This window comes from Triticum dicoccoides, chromosome 7B, assembly GCF_002162155.2.
Source record: "Triticum dicoccoides isolate Atlit2015 ecotype Zavitan chromosome 7B, WEW_v2.0, whole genome shotgun sequence".
Lineage (NCBI taxonomy): Eukaryota > Viridiplantae > Streptophyta > Magnoliopsida > Poales > Poaceae > Triticum > Triticum dicoccoides.
In genome coordinates, this window is record NC_041393.1 from 304,036,097 (window position 1) to 304,051,142 (window position 15,046).

General features: G+C 44.0%; 1 long non-coding RNA gene and 3 other non-coding genes across 15 annotated transcripts; all 4 read left to right on the top strand.

Moving 5' to 3' along the window:
* The first annotated feature begins 43 nt into the window (after positions 1-43).
* On the top strand, positions 44-9,210 carry LOC119337555. 12 transcript variants are annotated; one of them, XR_005163387.1, is made up of 5 exons: positions 44-578; positions 743-834; positions 1,640-2,298; positions 2,860-2,973; positions 3,066-4,156. It is a non-coding gene; the product is annotated as an uncharacterized LOC119337555 (long non-coding RNA). The 12 variants fall into 12 exon arrangements; XR_005163379.1 differs by having other exon boundaries at positions 44-834; XR_005163383.1 differs by having other exon boundaries at positions 44-819.
* LOC119342468 lies at positions 974-1,068 on the top strand. Its single transcript, XR_005165599.1, has one exon. It is a non-coding gene; the product is annotated as a small nucleolar RNA snoR31/Z110/Z27 (small nucleolar RNA).
* On the top strand, positions 1,141-1,221 carry LOC119342484. The gene has a single exon (XR_005165610.1). It is a non-coding gene; the product is annotated as a small nucleolar RNA snoR77Y (small nucleolar RNA).
* Positions 1,265-1,446, top strand: LOC119342462. Its single transcript, XR_005165594.1, has one exon. It is a non-coding gene; the product is annotated as a small nucleolar RNA Z112 (small nucleolar RNA).
* Positions 9,211-15,046: the final 5,836 nt, after the last annotated feature.

Consider the following 15,046-nt stretch of genomic DNA (forward strand, 5'->3'; position numbering starts at 1 on the left):
ATGAAAGGGGTGCTAGGCGCAACAGATGGCTCCACATCGGCTATCAATAGTGCAGAGCTAAAAGCAGCGAGCCAGCGCGAGTAGCGAGAGGAAAAAACGAAGTGGACCGAGCTAGCAGCGACACAAAAGCAGACCTAACCCGCGTCTTTCCGAGCCCTCCCTGCCACCGCCGCCACCCCTCTCCTCTGCCCAGCACCTCCTCCTCCCCTTCCTCTCCTCCTTCCCTGCCTCCGGATCCAGACCATGTGACCGGAGTTCAGCGGCAGAGCCCCCAGCCCCGCGCCGGAGTTCAGGGGCAGGGCGGAGCAAATAGCCGGGCCGACGCCAGGGTTCGGCCCCGGCCCCAAGGGGAGTTGGTGATGGCGTCGTGAGAGGCTAGGGCCTGTAGAGCCCCCAGCCCCGCAACGGAGTTCAGCGGCAGGGGCGGAGCGAATAGCCGGGCCGAGCCGGGCCGACGCCCAGGTTCGGCCCCGGCCCCCAGGGGAGTTGGCGGCGGCGTCGTGAGAGGCTAGGGCCTCCTCCCTGTGAAAGGCAACTGCGCTTGTCCTCGGCAGCGGCGATCTAGGCACCGGTCCAGGGTGATTTACCTCTTGAAGCCTCTTTCAGATTGTTCCAATTCAGTCCCCTCTCAGTTTGTGCTAAAAGAAAGTTCTTATTAGGGATTTGAGTTTATCCTTTTAACGTGTGCTTGTGCTAGAGCATCGGCGCTCTCTCGGCTACGCCTGGGTGTTCGAGCTGTCAGTGTGTACAGGAGCAGCAGCCACCACCGCTGCCAAGGAGCTCCATCAATCACGTGCTCACTCTTGCTTCACAGACTATGTATGGTCAGTTCAGGTATTTTTTCCTCGGTGATTGTTGGCACCCAGGATGTTACAATCTGTTTCATGATCTGATAATTAGCTAGGAATTTTTGGAATAGGATTTTAATCAGTTAATGTTTCTTCATTTGGTCCAGTTTTTTGTTGATCTGGTCAGTATCAGAGGATGAAACCTTGAAACAATCTTAGGACACCTTCTGACACAGTGCTTATTTTCCTGTGAATGAGAAGGCATTTATACTCTGATACACCCTGTTTCTTTGATTTTTTTGGCCCAAAGGTATGATGTTTAGGGCCCTTTTTTCTCTCTAGAACACTATAGGACCCTATGATGATTAGCTTTATGTTGGAATTACCATCAGATTTCAAATGACGATATTTTTGCGGCTTTCTGAGGCTTAAAACAGCTTAGCTCTTCTACTTTTTAATATTGTTAAGCTTTCTTAAGCCGGGTGAAGATTCTCAGACCATAGGAAGTGTTGTATGACACTGTCAACAATAGCTGCTGCTTCTCCACTGCAAGTGTCCTCCTTTGGCCATAACCTTTGTAGTTTGGTCTTTGCTGCAATCCCCATTCACTTGGTTTTTTTCAGCTCTGTATGCAATTTTAAACAGGTCTTCTTTTTCTATCTTTGATTGCTCTGTTTTTTTTTTGCATAGTATCTAAATGTGCCTGTTGCCGCCTCTCTGTTAGCTATCAACATTAACCGAATATGCGACTTGTGTTTAACATGTTGATAACAGACTCTACAGTTCTGGTACTAGAATATAAGGTCTGTGCTTGATGAGTTTGCATTGATCTAGGTTCGACTAACATGTAGGTTCCAACTTTCCAAGCTACAAGTCGATGACTGTAACTGTCCCAAGAGGCTAGAAGATATCATGACTTCTTTCTTAGTAGCAGAGCTTACGCTCTTCTGTTTTCTTTGATACTTTTGAACCCAAAAAATTGGACCAGTCGCTGTAGATTTTTAAATCACAGCTTTGTGGAGAATATACACTTTTTTGGGACATTAATAGAAGTGTGCTCCTCGCTCATTTATTGTACTCCTGTTACTCCTATCAGATTTCGACATTTGTAAACATGGCTGCGTTCCAGTATTGATAAGAATTCAAGTTCTTGTGTTATGTTATGAACATACCATACCAATTTGTTATGTACCATACCAACATACATACAATTCAAGCTCCAAGCACACGTTTTCATTGTGGTAACCATAAGAAATTTTACATTGGATGGTGAATTTCAAAATTATTTTGTTTGGATTCTGAATCATGCTAGGCAATGCCGTCTTTGTTATAATTTGTTATATTGTACACACAGTTCCCTAAGATTCTCTGGTGGTTTATTCTATTATAAAGCCAGCAAAAGAAGCTGGGGAAGGGAATTTTTTAAGGACAAGAGAAAAGCCATGAGTTGTTTTGCTGAGAAAAGAAACAAGTAATATCGCATTCTGAAGGTTCATTTCCTTATATATGGGTGAGGAGTCCTTAAAATTGTAAGCATTGCAGTTTTCTAACCATGTACATGGGTGGTACGCAGCTAAGCACTCGAGCTATGCTTATTGTTGTACTCCCTCTGTAAACTAATATAAGAGCGTTTAGATCACTATTTTAGTATTCTAAACGCTCTTATATTAGTTTACGGAGGGAGTATGTATGGATTAATAGTGGTAATCACTGTTTGGTTCAGGCCTTGAGCAGCTAAGCTAACTCAAATGTGTACGCTCATTCAAAGTAACTGATTTACCTAAAGAACTTGATTAATGATCAAGTGTGCATTTTGTATGCATTGGAATTAGATTCAGAATGCATGATGATTGGTTTCTTTTGTGTTCATATAGGAAGTAGCTTCTCATCCACCAACTTTTTTTGGGTGCGTTGTGCCGAGGAAATCTTATGCTTCCGTGCGTACATTTCGGTTGTGTTTGTCTAGAGTTTTTTTTCCTTACAGGACAAAATATTCTTATTTACTTTGATTCATCTATTTGTAGCAAAAAACTATTTCTTCGTGCATAAATATGTTGTGTTCATTGTTCAGGTAAAATGCGTGAGACTGTCGTTTTTGTATTGGCTTCAATGGAGGATGATTTGCTGTGTATGTTTCATTTGCCATCAAGGCCATCATAACGTCCACTCATGTCTAATCCTAATGGTGAACTGACTTTTACTTCTAGCAGAAGAACTATGAACCCGAGTTTTATATCTTTTTTTTTTGCATCTAAATATGTGGTGTTTGTTATTCAGGTGAAATGAGTGAGCCAATCCATCTGTATCGGCTTTAAGGGAGCAGTCTTATTTCAATTGCCATCAAGGCGATCACGACAACGACTCATCTTTATTCCTGATGGTGAACCGATTTTGACTGTTGTTTATGGTTCTGAAAATGATTGCTGGGGAAGGAGGACCATTCGTAATTTGGCCTCAAGGACATGCTCTGTGCAGGTTGCGACCTTCCTTCCCTCCTCTTACTGGTTTGCTTTTAGTATTATTAAACTGCACGGCACAGAAGATTTTTTTTGGTTATGCCTAGACCTGAATGTTTTGGGGGTGATGCAGCTACACTGACAGATGAATATTTGTAGAGAAATGTCTTGGAAATTGCAAGTAGATGGCTACTCTACACTGGCAGATGCTTACTAATTTGTAACAATAAGATCAAGTCGCATGTCATATGTCGATTCTCTTACAGATTAAATTGTGAGCATATTCAGACACATATGTCGGTCTGGTGAGCATATTACAGTCTTCACCAGATGCATTTGTGTTTCGTAAAAATGCATTGATGCTATGTGGAGATTACTCTTGCACTGTTTTTCTACTATCTTGTTGTTTCTCTGTTTTTGCATTTTAAGTTCCCAAATGCTTAGATAGTTAATGCAGTGTTTTAAGTTCACATTTTAAGTTTCTCTGTTTTTGCATTTTAAATTCAGAATGACACTTATGATTCCCAGGGGAAGAAGCGGTTTCCAAATGAGGAAGGTTAGTTTAATTTGCCAAGAAAATAAATATAGTGGACATTAATTTGATTAATGTATCTTCCAATGTTATTAGAATACAACACGAAGAAGTCAGATTTTGTCAAAGTACAGGTCGGAGAGAAAAGTGCCAGGAAGAAAATGGAAGTAGCAGCCAAAATCTGACAAGATGCAAAGGCCCATATCGAGTATGTACTGCAGTCAAAGGGATTCAGTTCAGTTATTAAAATTTCTTGGCATCCAAATTACTTATCAAATGGTTTTTACTGAGTTGGAGAAGACCTTGTTGCTTCGATTTTATCCTGCCAGCAACAAATTGGATTGTTTATTTTATATGAATGCATTATTATTCCCCTCTCATCAGTTGGAAGGCTTTTAGGACTCGCTGATCTCTCTTAAATCTAACTGACTAGCTGATCTTCATTTGCCTATAAAGGGAGGATGGCGGTAATAGATATAAAAAAGAACGAGAAGAATTTCATTAGCTCTAGGTAAAATTCATTGTTCAGTTCAAGATGAACCAGTTTGTAGGTTTTCAATTGTATAACCGTAGAAGCTTGGTTCTAATAAACTGGTTTGCTTTTGCCGAATTAAGCTGGTTGTGGTGGGACAGTAGAATCCCATGCGTCCACTAGCAGCTATAGCTCCCAAATATGATTTGCGTCGTCTCAATTTGGAGTCCACTAGCAGCTATAGCTCCCAAATATGATTTGCGTCGTCTCAATTTGGAGTGGACTTCGTTAGTGCAGCTAGCTAGCATATTTTGGATAATATGGATCGACACTGTGCTCTTGGTTGTTAATTTAGCAACCTAATTTGTTCATAGAAGTTTACAAAGTTGTATGCCCTCAAGATTGTAGCCAATTAACATGCATGCATCTATATGACTCTTCAGCCGGTCCTTTTAGAGTCTTGGAACATGACATTCTCTTCTTTTAAACAAGTGTCGAGTGTTTATATTTGCTACCACAAAATATCGTGGTGGGAACCGCTAGCATGTGACGAAGACAAATAATTCTTAAGGCACTGGCATGACTGAAGGAAAAGAGGCTCTGACACTCAAGGTTGGGTCGCCATGTGTATATTTATTTATGTACTAGATCATTGTTGGCGCGCGTTGCCACGCTCATCTATTTTGACTCTTAATTGTTAGGAATAGAAAGCAACTTGTATACATTTGTTTAGTACTCCTTGTGTCCAAAAATAAGTGTCATGGTGTTATGGCGCTGCTACAAGGAGGGCGCGAGAGGGCCGGCCGGGGGTCTTTTTGCCCACGGCCGGGCAAGAGGGAAGGGATTTCTTTCTTAATTCTTGCTTGATTAGATTGATACATCTCCTCTCTTTATATAGAGAGGTTTACTTGACTCCCAAGCAAGGCTTACTTGATCTCTAAGCAAGCGATCCTTATCTCTAATTAACCCTAAGATTAATGGGCCTAGGCCCATTACTACTCTAACACTACATCCTACCTGGACATGCAGCTTGTCCTCGAGCTGCAGCCTAACCAACTTATAACCATGACTCGACGCAACACAAATCTAACACCTAAAAACAAGTCTTTTACATCTCGGCTTGTTTTATTATTCTCAATCTGAAATAGACTAGGACGCTTTATTTTGGACATGCACATGTACAGCCACCTGGACCCATGGACACCATCTGGACAAAATGAGTGCATGTGTATGGCTGTTGGTCTGCACCGCACATGGAAGAGTGGAGGGCTTGCGATGGAGAATGACGAGGAGGGGTGCGCCCCCTCAACCGCCGATGTCACAGACTTTGAGGTCGCTGCCTGCGGGGAAAACAGCATGCCCAAGATCCCCGACGCAGCGGACGAGATCGAGGTCCTTTGCACAGCGAAGGGCAACTTGGAGGAGCGGCAGCTGCATACCACGCATCTCCCGCACACGCTGACACGCTAGGAGGCCGCGCGCAGCAGCCTGCAGCCTCACCGCCGCCGACACGTGGCGGGTAGCGATCCAAGACGGAAGCGGTGACGGCGACAACAGGGACTTGATCTGCTGGATGTGGACGCCCTGGGATGGCGGCGGCGCTGATGGGAACGAGGTCATCGCACTCCCGTCATAGGGCATCCCATACTGGGCGGTGGAGCTGACGGGCGGTGGCTGCTGCAGCGGCTGCTGCGCTGTCGCGGCGGAGGCCGCCAGGAGCGGCGGCTGCCACTGCAGCCATGGCTGGGCGGTGGTGGCGATGGATGGCGACTGCAGCGGCTGCTGTAGCGGCCCGGCACAGCGGCCCGACGAGCGCGGCGAAGGCCGCTTGGTACGGCGGCTGCCACGACAGCCACAGCGGCGCGGGGGCGACGATGGGCGGCGCAACCGGGTGCGACCCGTAGGACCCGGCCAAGAACAGGTGGATCTCCTGGACCGCTTGGGTTAGGTCCCGCAGCATCCCGGACACCTCCTCCCAGGTGAGGACGGTGGGGGCGGGCACGACAGAGGATCCCGGCGCGGGCAGGAGCGGGGTGACGATCGTGGTGGTCGCTGGAGGCGACAAGGTGAGCAGCAGCGGAAGAGACGGGCTTGGCGGCGGTGAAGACATGATCGAACCAAAGCTAGCTAATACCAAATTGTTATGGCGCTGCTAGAAGGAGGGCGCGAGAGGGTCGGCCGAGGGCCTTTTTGCCCACGGCTGGGCAAGAGGGAAGGGATTTCCTTCTTAATTCTTGCTTGATTAGATTGATACATCTCCTTTCTTTATATAGAGAGGTTTACTTGACTCCTAAGCAAGGCTTACTTGACCCTTAAGCAAGCGACCCTTATCTCTAATTAACCCTAAGACTAATAGGCCCATTAGGCCCATTACGTACTCTAACACATGGTTTTAGTTAAATATTGACCTAAAACCGTAACACTTATTTTGGGACAGATAGAGTATACTGCATCTTCTCACACAATTTTGCAACTTAATCAATATGCTTCCATCTACATTCATGTTAAAGGTTTATGAAATATAAGTACATCAAATAGATAATAATCAAATAAACTTTTTTTTAAACGGTCGGGGTGGGGTGGGGGGGGTGGAGACTCCCCACCTGAATATATTTCAAAAAGAAATTCATCCAGTTTATAAGAAAAACCAGATCGAAAACCAAATACGGCGGACCAGTTTATAAGGAAAACCAAACCAAAAAACCGCACAAGCAACAAAGCCTCATCATCCACACGACACAAAGCTACAATCGCCTCAACACACACCCGAGTATGGAGCCGCCACTCCGACAACCACCGCTCGCACGCGAGCCACAATTCCGCACGGCACAGACACCCTATAGCCCTAGCTACGAGAGACAACCGCCCGCAGACAACACCCCCAAATCATATAACAATTGTTTTCATAGTTGCTTATCATGAAAAATTTGTCCAAGAGTTCAATTAACAATGTACCATTTTAGGCGAACTTAGAATTTTGTATTAATTCCTTTGAACAAGAGAAGTTTAGATATTTCGCAAGAATACTACGCCTATAGAGAATAAGATATACAATTCACCATATCAACATTGAATTGTCAAGTTATAGAAAGGTTTGCTAATACGTAGATAACTCTGCAAACCCTGATCTTTAAATAACACATGCTAGTATAATTTTATTTTTCAAAATAGAAACAAAGTGCCCAATTGCTCATAATGTAGATGCCACCACATAGCCAAAGTACATAGTTCTTGCAAGAATGGAGAAAGCCCACACATTAGTACTGCTGGAGTAAAAAAATTAATCATTTTCCATACCGAGCAGCCTTTGTCTTCGATCAAGTAGACTGAACACCATAAATCAGAAAGCTATCTAATTTTAGCAGTTAAACAAATCCGTAAATTCAGCAAGCCAAATACACATAGGATGGGAGATAGCAGCAAACTTACCACTTGTGCATCAGAAAAAAAGGGATCCAGTTATCATGCACGCCAATAAATTTCTAAGAATAAGTTAGAAAACAGAAGCCATGAAGAGAAAATTAAATATACAGTTCACCACGATCCAACAAGTACTGTTGCATCATTCGCGTGAACAAAATCAGGTGAAATTCATGCCAGACTATGATCCTGGAGGAAAGGATAGAAGAAAAGATTATAGGTAAATAAGAAGAATAATGCTGGTGGTAGCGAAGGATAAACAAAACAACATAGGTGATACCTGTGCATGAGCTCGTAGCTGTTGTGCCTGTCTTTTCCCCGGCCTTTGTGTGCAGAACTATAGATGGATTACTGCGTCGGTGATGTTGGGTGTTGGTGCCAAGGTGAAAGGTGGAGACGGGAGAGACATCAAGGGTGGTGATGATGAATCTGCGGGTGAGGAGGCACGAGCAAGAAGGCTGCGGCACCATTGACCTTTGCCCGTTTGAGCTCCCATGATACTTTGTTCGTCGTCCTCCAGTCTGTTCCCCCTCACCGATCGCAGTCGGGGTCGTCCCGCGCACAGGCTCAAGCCTCGTCGTCCACTGTGTCCGCCGGCCGCGGCGTCCATGCGGACTGAGGGGAAGGGTTGGCGTGTAGGGGATCAAGGAGACGGAATGCATACCTCCATTTACTCATCCACGTTAAAGCCCTGCTGAAATGGATGATTGATTGTCCCCAATACCGGCGGACCAGTTCCACTCGCTTGCCTCACCGAACAGACCATGACGCTTCGCCTTTATCCTGCATTGGCGTCCGATCCGGGAGGCTCGAACCAGCTCGGCGTACGGCCGCGTCCCACGACGGTAAATGCCACGTGGCCTCGCCCGCAACATAGCCACGCTCACAGCCTCGCATCCAAATCGACCGGCGGCTCAACCGATCCGCTAGGTGGTTGCTGAACGGCTGGAGATGCTGCCTGTTCTCTCGATTTTTTTTCCGAGAATGGGCCTATACTCGTAATGGGAACGCAGGCCGGAGTCCTTGTTTTTATGCGCCAGACACTCCTCCTCGATGGAACAGCCCATTAGCCCAATTGAATCCAGAACGTCCAAAAAAGCTACTGGAGCAGCGGCCCATGACGTTGAGAGATCAGAGTTAGCGAACGACACAGGATATTCACGGCTCATCTGATGGCCGAAAGTGGTTCAAATTGATGATCGGAAGGTTGGGAGCACTGATGGCCTAGGAGGGCTGGAAAAGTGTGCAGTTTTAATGTCTTTAAATTAATATCCATGCTTGTGCGGTTTCCTCTATTTTCGGTAGCCAGTCTTGCATGCCTTCTCCTTATTTACTTTGTCAATGTTCGTGTGTGCCCAACTCAATTGTTGCTGCTTTTATGAATGTGCTTTCTTATGTGGCAGATAAACTCTTGCTTTAATATGTGCACTTCCAGGTTTGACGCATTACAGCGTGGGGGAGGCAGTGTCCTGATGAGGACATCAATACCATTGTTACACCCACAGCCCCTGCTGCTATACATACTGGACCAATTACTAGAGCTCGCGCACGCCAACTAAATTACCAGGTACTTTCGTTTCTTGGTAATGATTGTAATGTTCATGAGAATATGATGCTGCCTAAATTAGATACATTTGTTTTGCTTACAAATGAAGGGCCTAGCTTGGAGAAGGATGAACATTGGAGCAAGAGAAAGCATGGAGATGATGGCATGCGCAAGGGGAACAAGAATGGAGTTACGAGTGATGATTTCAGGTCTTTGAAGCCACCATAACGAGTGCATGAAGCCTTGGACGAAATATACAAGATGCCACTTCATAAATTTCGTCCAGAGGCTATTATAGGTGCTGCGTCACCTTGTTATTGGGCCAGGCCCATGTAATTTCGAAATACATTAGTATAGGCTATTTTTAGAGTCCGTATGTGTGGGGAAACAAGAGATAGGGTTGATTTCGGACCCCTCCACCAAGGGACACGAAATTCCCCCTCTCTTCCTCCATATATACAGCCCTTAGGGCACCGTTTAGACTTTGGGTTTTGTTTAGATTAAAGTTCGCCATAGCTGCAACTTCGCGTACTTCGTTTGTGTTCAACAACCAGACAAAGGCGTCACAGAACCCCACCTTGATCAATAAAGCTTTCATCTTATATTCGCAATATCCATATTGCAATCTCAGTTTCTTGCTTGTTCTTCGTTTGCTCGCAGGAAACAGACCCTCGTGGTCAGGTTGATCGTGCTCCGGCGTGGTCAATAACCTCTCGGAGTTGGTTTAACGATTGTTAAGGCGCGACGTCCTCGCACGTTCGTAGTCGGATCGTCAAAGTCGACTTCCACCAAAGTGAAATCCATCATCTCATCAAAAGACGGGACACCTTTGCCTCTATCAAGTGGTATCAGATTTCCAGGTTGCTCGGTGAGATTTTACAGTTTTTCGTAGTTTAGATCGAGTCTGTTCTTCATACCTACAGTCCGCGAAAAAGCCAAAAAAAATTAGGGTTAGTTCATCATATCCGAACCAATCTGAGCCTTTGCATAATCTTTTTCGGGTTTTGCTTTGTTGAATTTGCGGTTGCATCGTCGTGTCTAGTTGCTAGTCTTAGCGTTAGTCTTTTAGAGTTTCAAGTTCTGGTCATAAGTTGTCACGCTGCCACCGCACCATCATCATCGCCCCTGTCACCTACCACCACCGCTACGAATCCATATCCATATACCACCACCAATCTGTATCCATATACCACCACCGATCCATATCCATATACTACCACCGCTGCCATATACCACCACCGCTGCCATATACCACCACCATATATCCACCACCAATCCGAGTTCCTTGCATATTAGGTTTGTTTTTGAGATCCATCTTGTTTCTGATTCGTGTTTCCTCGCCGGAGTAGGTTCGAAAAAAAAAGAGTCCGGAAACCACCCTCCGTTTAGGCCCAAAATTTTCCGAAAACGCGTTTGTCGAAAAAAAATTGGCTATCCTATTTTTAGGTGTTTCTAAGCGTATTGAGACAGTCGCCGTTATAGAAAGTTTTTTTTGACCCGTTTCCAGTTTTTGGGTCTCGACAGTCGAAAAAAAAACTTTTGGTCGAAAAAATTTCATGCCATCCTGTCAGTTTGACCTGGGAAGAGTTTTGAGACACTCGCCATTATAGTGATTTTTCGCAAAAAAAAGCAGTGCAAAAAAAAAGAGCGAAAAAAAATCCAGAGTGTGCTTTTCCCTTGTTTACGTGCAGCGCCATGATTTTGTTAGTGTTCTAGGCTCGCGTCTCTAGCACGGTCTAGCCTAGGACCAGCACAGTACCGTCGTTAAGCGTTTATTCAACTTTGCATCTCTGAATTGATTATTGCTGACCCCTTTTGCTACCATATTATAAGCCTTCCCAGCTCCACATACATCTACGTCGTGCGTTTGACTCTCCCTAGTAATCGCTCTATCCAAGCTTTGAGAGTTTTGACTACAACGGTTGCCGATCACCGCCTGTTGCTAGGTAAGAACTGGTAAGAATTTGAGTTTTGCTAGACGGATTTGTGACATCCACCACCACCACTTGTTCGTAGTCTGTAGGATCATATTCTTGTGTGTTTCTATTGCTGCTAACCATGCCAGGATCACAAGCCGACGAGATTGACTGGGAGAACTTATCGAACAAGGAGCTTCATGATAAGTTTCAGCAAATGATGACTGAACAGGTGCAAGATGTGCTGAACAATTTTGAAGAGGCCATGGAGAAGATTACTGGCCTTGAGAAGACGTTCGAAACAAAGCTCGATAACAGATTTAATAAACTGCTTGCGCGTCTTCCACCAACGGCTGCACCTGCCGCACCTCTGCAACAACAACAACAACAATTACCTCCAGGTCGCGAAACAGCCCTCCGCCAAGCGAGCCGTGTACTTCTTCGACCTGGCCAAACTGTTGGTGCTGCTATTGATACTTCTGTGGCTCCTGCTGCTGATGCGGAGGATGATGAATATGCGGGCGATTACGAGGATGAGGTTGATCAAAATCAGAACTACGTGCAGCCACCAGCACCACCACCAGCAGGTCGACCTCAGGTATATATTCGCAATGGTAGGCCCGCACCACCACCTCAGGTACGAGATGATGTCCATATTCCTAAATTGAAATTGAATATTCCACCATTTGAGGGTAGATATGTTCCTGATATATATCTTACTTGGGAGTTAGAAATCGAACAACGATTTACATGTTTACAATATCCTGAGGAGAGACGGGTTGCTGCTGCTGTTTGTGCTTTCACTAGTTTGCATGTGTATGGTGGTCTGAACATTGTAGATTATATCTTATTCCAACTACTTGGGCTGCTTTGAAAACTGCTATGCGTACGCGTTTGGTTCCACCATATTATCAACGTGAATTGCTTCAAAAATTGCAGCGTTTAAGACAAGGAAAAAATTCTGTAGAAGAATATTATCAGGAATTACAAACTGGCATCATTAGATGTGGTATTGTTGAGGAGAATGAAGCTATGCTTGCACGTTTTCTGGGTGGATTAAATAGAGAGATTCAGACCATTCTAGACTATAAGGAGTATACTAATATCACTCGTTTATTCCATCTTACTTGTAAAGCTGAACGTGAAGTGCAGGATCGACAAGCTTTGGTGCAAACTAACTTTTCTGCAGGCCGACCTTCATCATGGACACCGCGTGCATCTTCTACTTCAACTGCACCAGCACCTCCATCATGTGCCACCTCCAGCCGTGATACAAGAAAACAGGCACAACCACCATTATCTGTCAAGAGCGCACCTGCGGGGCGTGCACAACGTTCTTCTTATTCCATAGCATCAACAGGGCACACAAGTGATATTATTTGTCGTCGTTGTAAGGGAGGAGGTCATTATGTGAGAGAATACAAATCTCAGCGTGTGATGATTGCTACCGAGGATGGTGGGTATGAGTCCGCTAGTGACTATGATGAGGAGACTTTGGCTCTTATTACACGTGAAGAACATGGTGGAGATGATTCTGATCATGAGACGCAATAAATGGCTCCTTAAGACGCTGACAGGTATGAATGTTTAGTTGTTCAACGTGTTTTGAGTGTGCAGGTCACACAAGCTGAGCAAAATCAGAGGCACAATTTGTTCCATACCAAGGGAGTTGTGAAGGAACGTTCTGTGCGCGTCATCATAGACGGAGGGAGCTGCAATAACTTGGCTAGCATGGAGATGGTGGAGAAGCTTTCTCTCACCACAAGACCACATCCACATCCTTACTACATCCAATGGTTCAACAACAGCGGCAACGTTAAGGTAACATGTACTATTCGTGTGCATTTTAGTATCTCTACATATGCTGATTATGTTGATTGTGATGTGGTACCTATGCAAGCATGTTCCTTATTACTTGGTAGACCATGGCAATTTGATAAAAATTCTGTACACCATGGTAGAAACAATCAGTATACTCTTGTTCATAAGGATAAAAATATTACTTTGCTTCCTATGACTCCTGATTCCATTTTGAAAGATGATATTAGTAGAGCTAATAAAGCAAAACATGAGAAGAATAAGAGTGAAAATCAGATTGTGGCAAAAGAATTTGAGCAACAAATAAAGCCTACTAATAAACCATCTAGTGTTGCTTCTGAAATGAAATTGAAAAGTGCATGTTTATTTGCCACCAAATCTGATATTGATGAGCTAGATTTCAGCAAATCTGTTTGCTATGCTTTTGTGTGCAAAGAGGCATTATTTTCATTCGAGGACGTGCCTTCCTCTTTGCCTTCTGCTGTCACTAACATTTTGCAGGAGTTCGCTGACGTCTTTCCACAAGACGTGCCACTGGGATTACCGCCTATTCGAGGGATTGAGCATCAGATTGACTTAATTCCCGGTGCTTCACTGCCAAACCGTGCGCCATACCATACCAATCCAGAGGAGACGAAGGAGATTATGCGTCAAGTACAAGAGCTTCTCGACAAAGGTTATATACGTGAATCCCTTAGTCCTTGTGTTGTTCCTATTATTCTAGTGCCGAAAAAGGATGGTACATCACGTATGTGTGTTGATTGTAGAGGCATTAATAATATTACTATTCGTTATCGTCATCCTATTCCTAGGCTAGATGATATGCTTGATGAATTGAGTGACTCTACAATATTCTCCAAAGTTGATTTACGTAGTGGATACCATCAAATTTGTATGAAATTGGGAGATGAATGGAAAACAACATTTAAAACTAAGTTTGGATTATATGAGTGGTTAGTCATGCCTTTTGGGTTAACTAATGCACCTAGTACTTTCATGAGATTAATGAACGAAGTTTTACGTGCTTTCATTCGATGATTTGTGGTAGTTTACCTTGATGACATATTGATTTATAGCAGATCTTTGGAAGAACATTTGGAACATTTACGTGTTGTTTTTATTGCTCTACGTGATGCACGTTTGTTTGGTAACCTTGGGAAGTGCACCTTTTGCACCGACCGAGTATCTTTTCTTGGCTATGTTGTTACTCCACAGGGAATTGAAGTTGATAAAGCCAAGATTGAAGCTATTGAGAGTTGGCCGCAGCCCAAAACGGTCACACAAGTGAGGAGTTTTCTTTGCCTCGCTGGATTCTATAGGCGTTTTGTGAGAGATTTCAGCACCATTGTTGCACCTCTCAATGAGCTTACAAAGAAAGATGTGCCTTTTCTTTGGGGTACCGCACAGGAAGAAGCCTTCACGATATTGAAAGATAAGTTGACACATGCTCCTTTACACCAACTTCCTGATTTTAATAAGACTTTTGAGCTTGAATGTGATGCTAGTGGAATTGGATTAGGATGTGTGTTATTACAAGATGGCAAACCTATTGCATATTTTTCTGAAAAATTGAGTGGGCCTAGTCTGAATTATTCTACTTATGATAAAGAATTATATGCTCTTGTTCGGACTTTAGAAACATGGCAACATTATTTATGGCCCAAAGAATTTGTTATACATTCTGATCATGAATCTTTAAAACATATTAAAAGTCAAGCTAAACTGAATCGTAGACATGCTAAATGGGTTGAATTCATTGAGACTTTCCCTTATGTCATTAAACACAAGAAGGGAAAAGAAAATGTTATTGCTGATGCATTGTCTCGTCGCTATACTATGCTTTCACAACTTGACTTCAAAATATTTGGTTTGGAGACCATCAAAGATCAATATGTGCATGATGCTGATTTTAAAGATGTAATGCAGAATTGTAAAGAAGGAAGAATGTGGAACAAGTTCGTCGTTAACGATGGATTTGTGTTTCGTGCTAACAAGCTATGCATTCCAGCTAGCTCTGTTCGTCTTTTGTTGTTGCAGGAGGCGCATGGAGGAGGATTAATGGGACACTTTGGCGTGAAGAAGACGGAGGACGTACTTG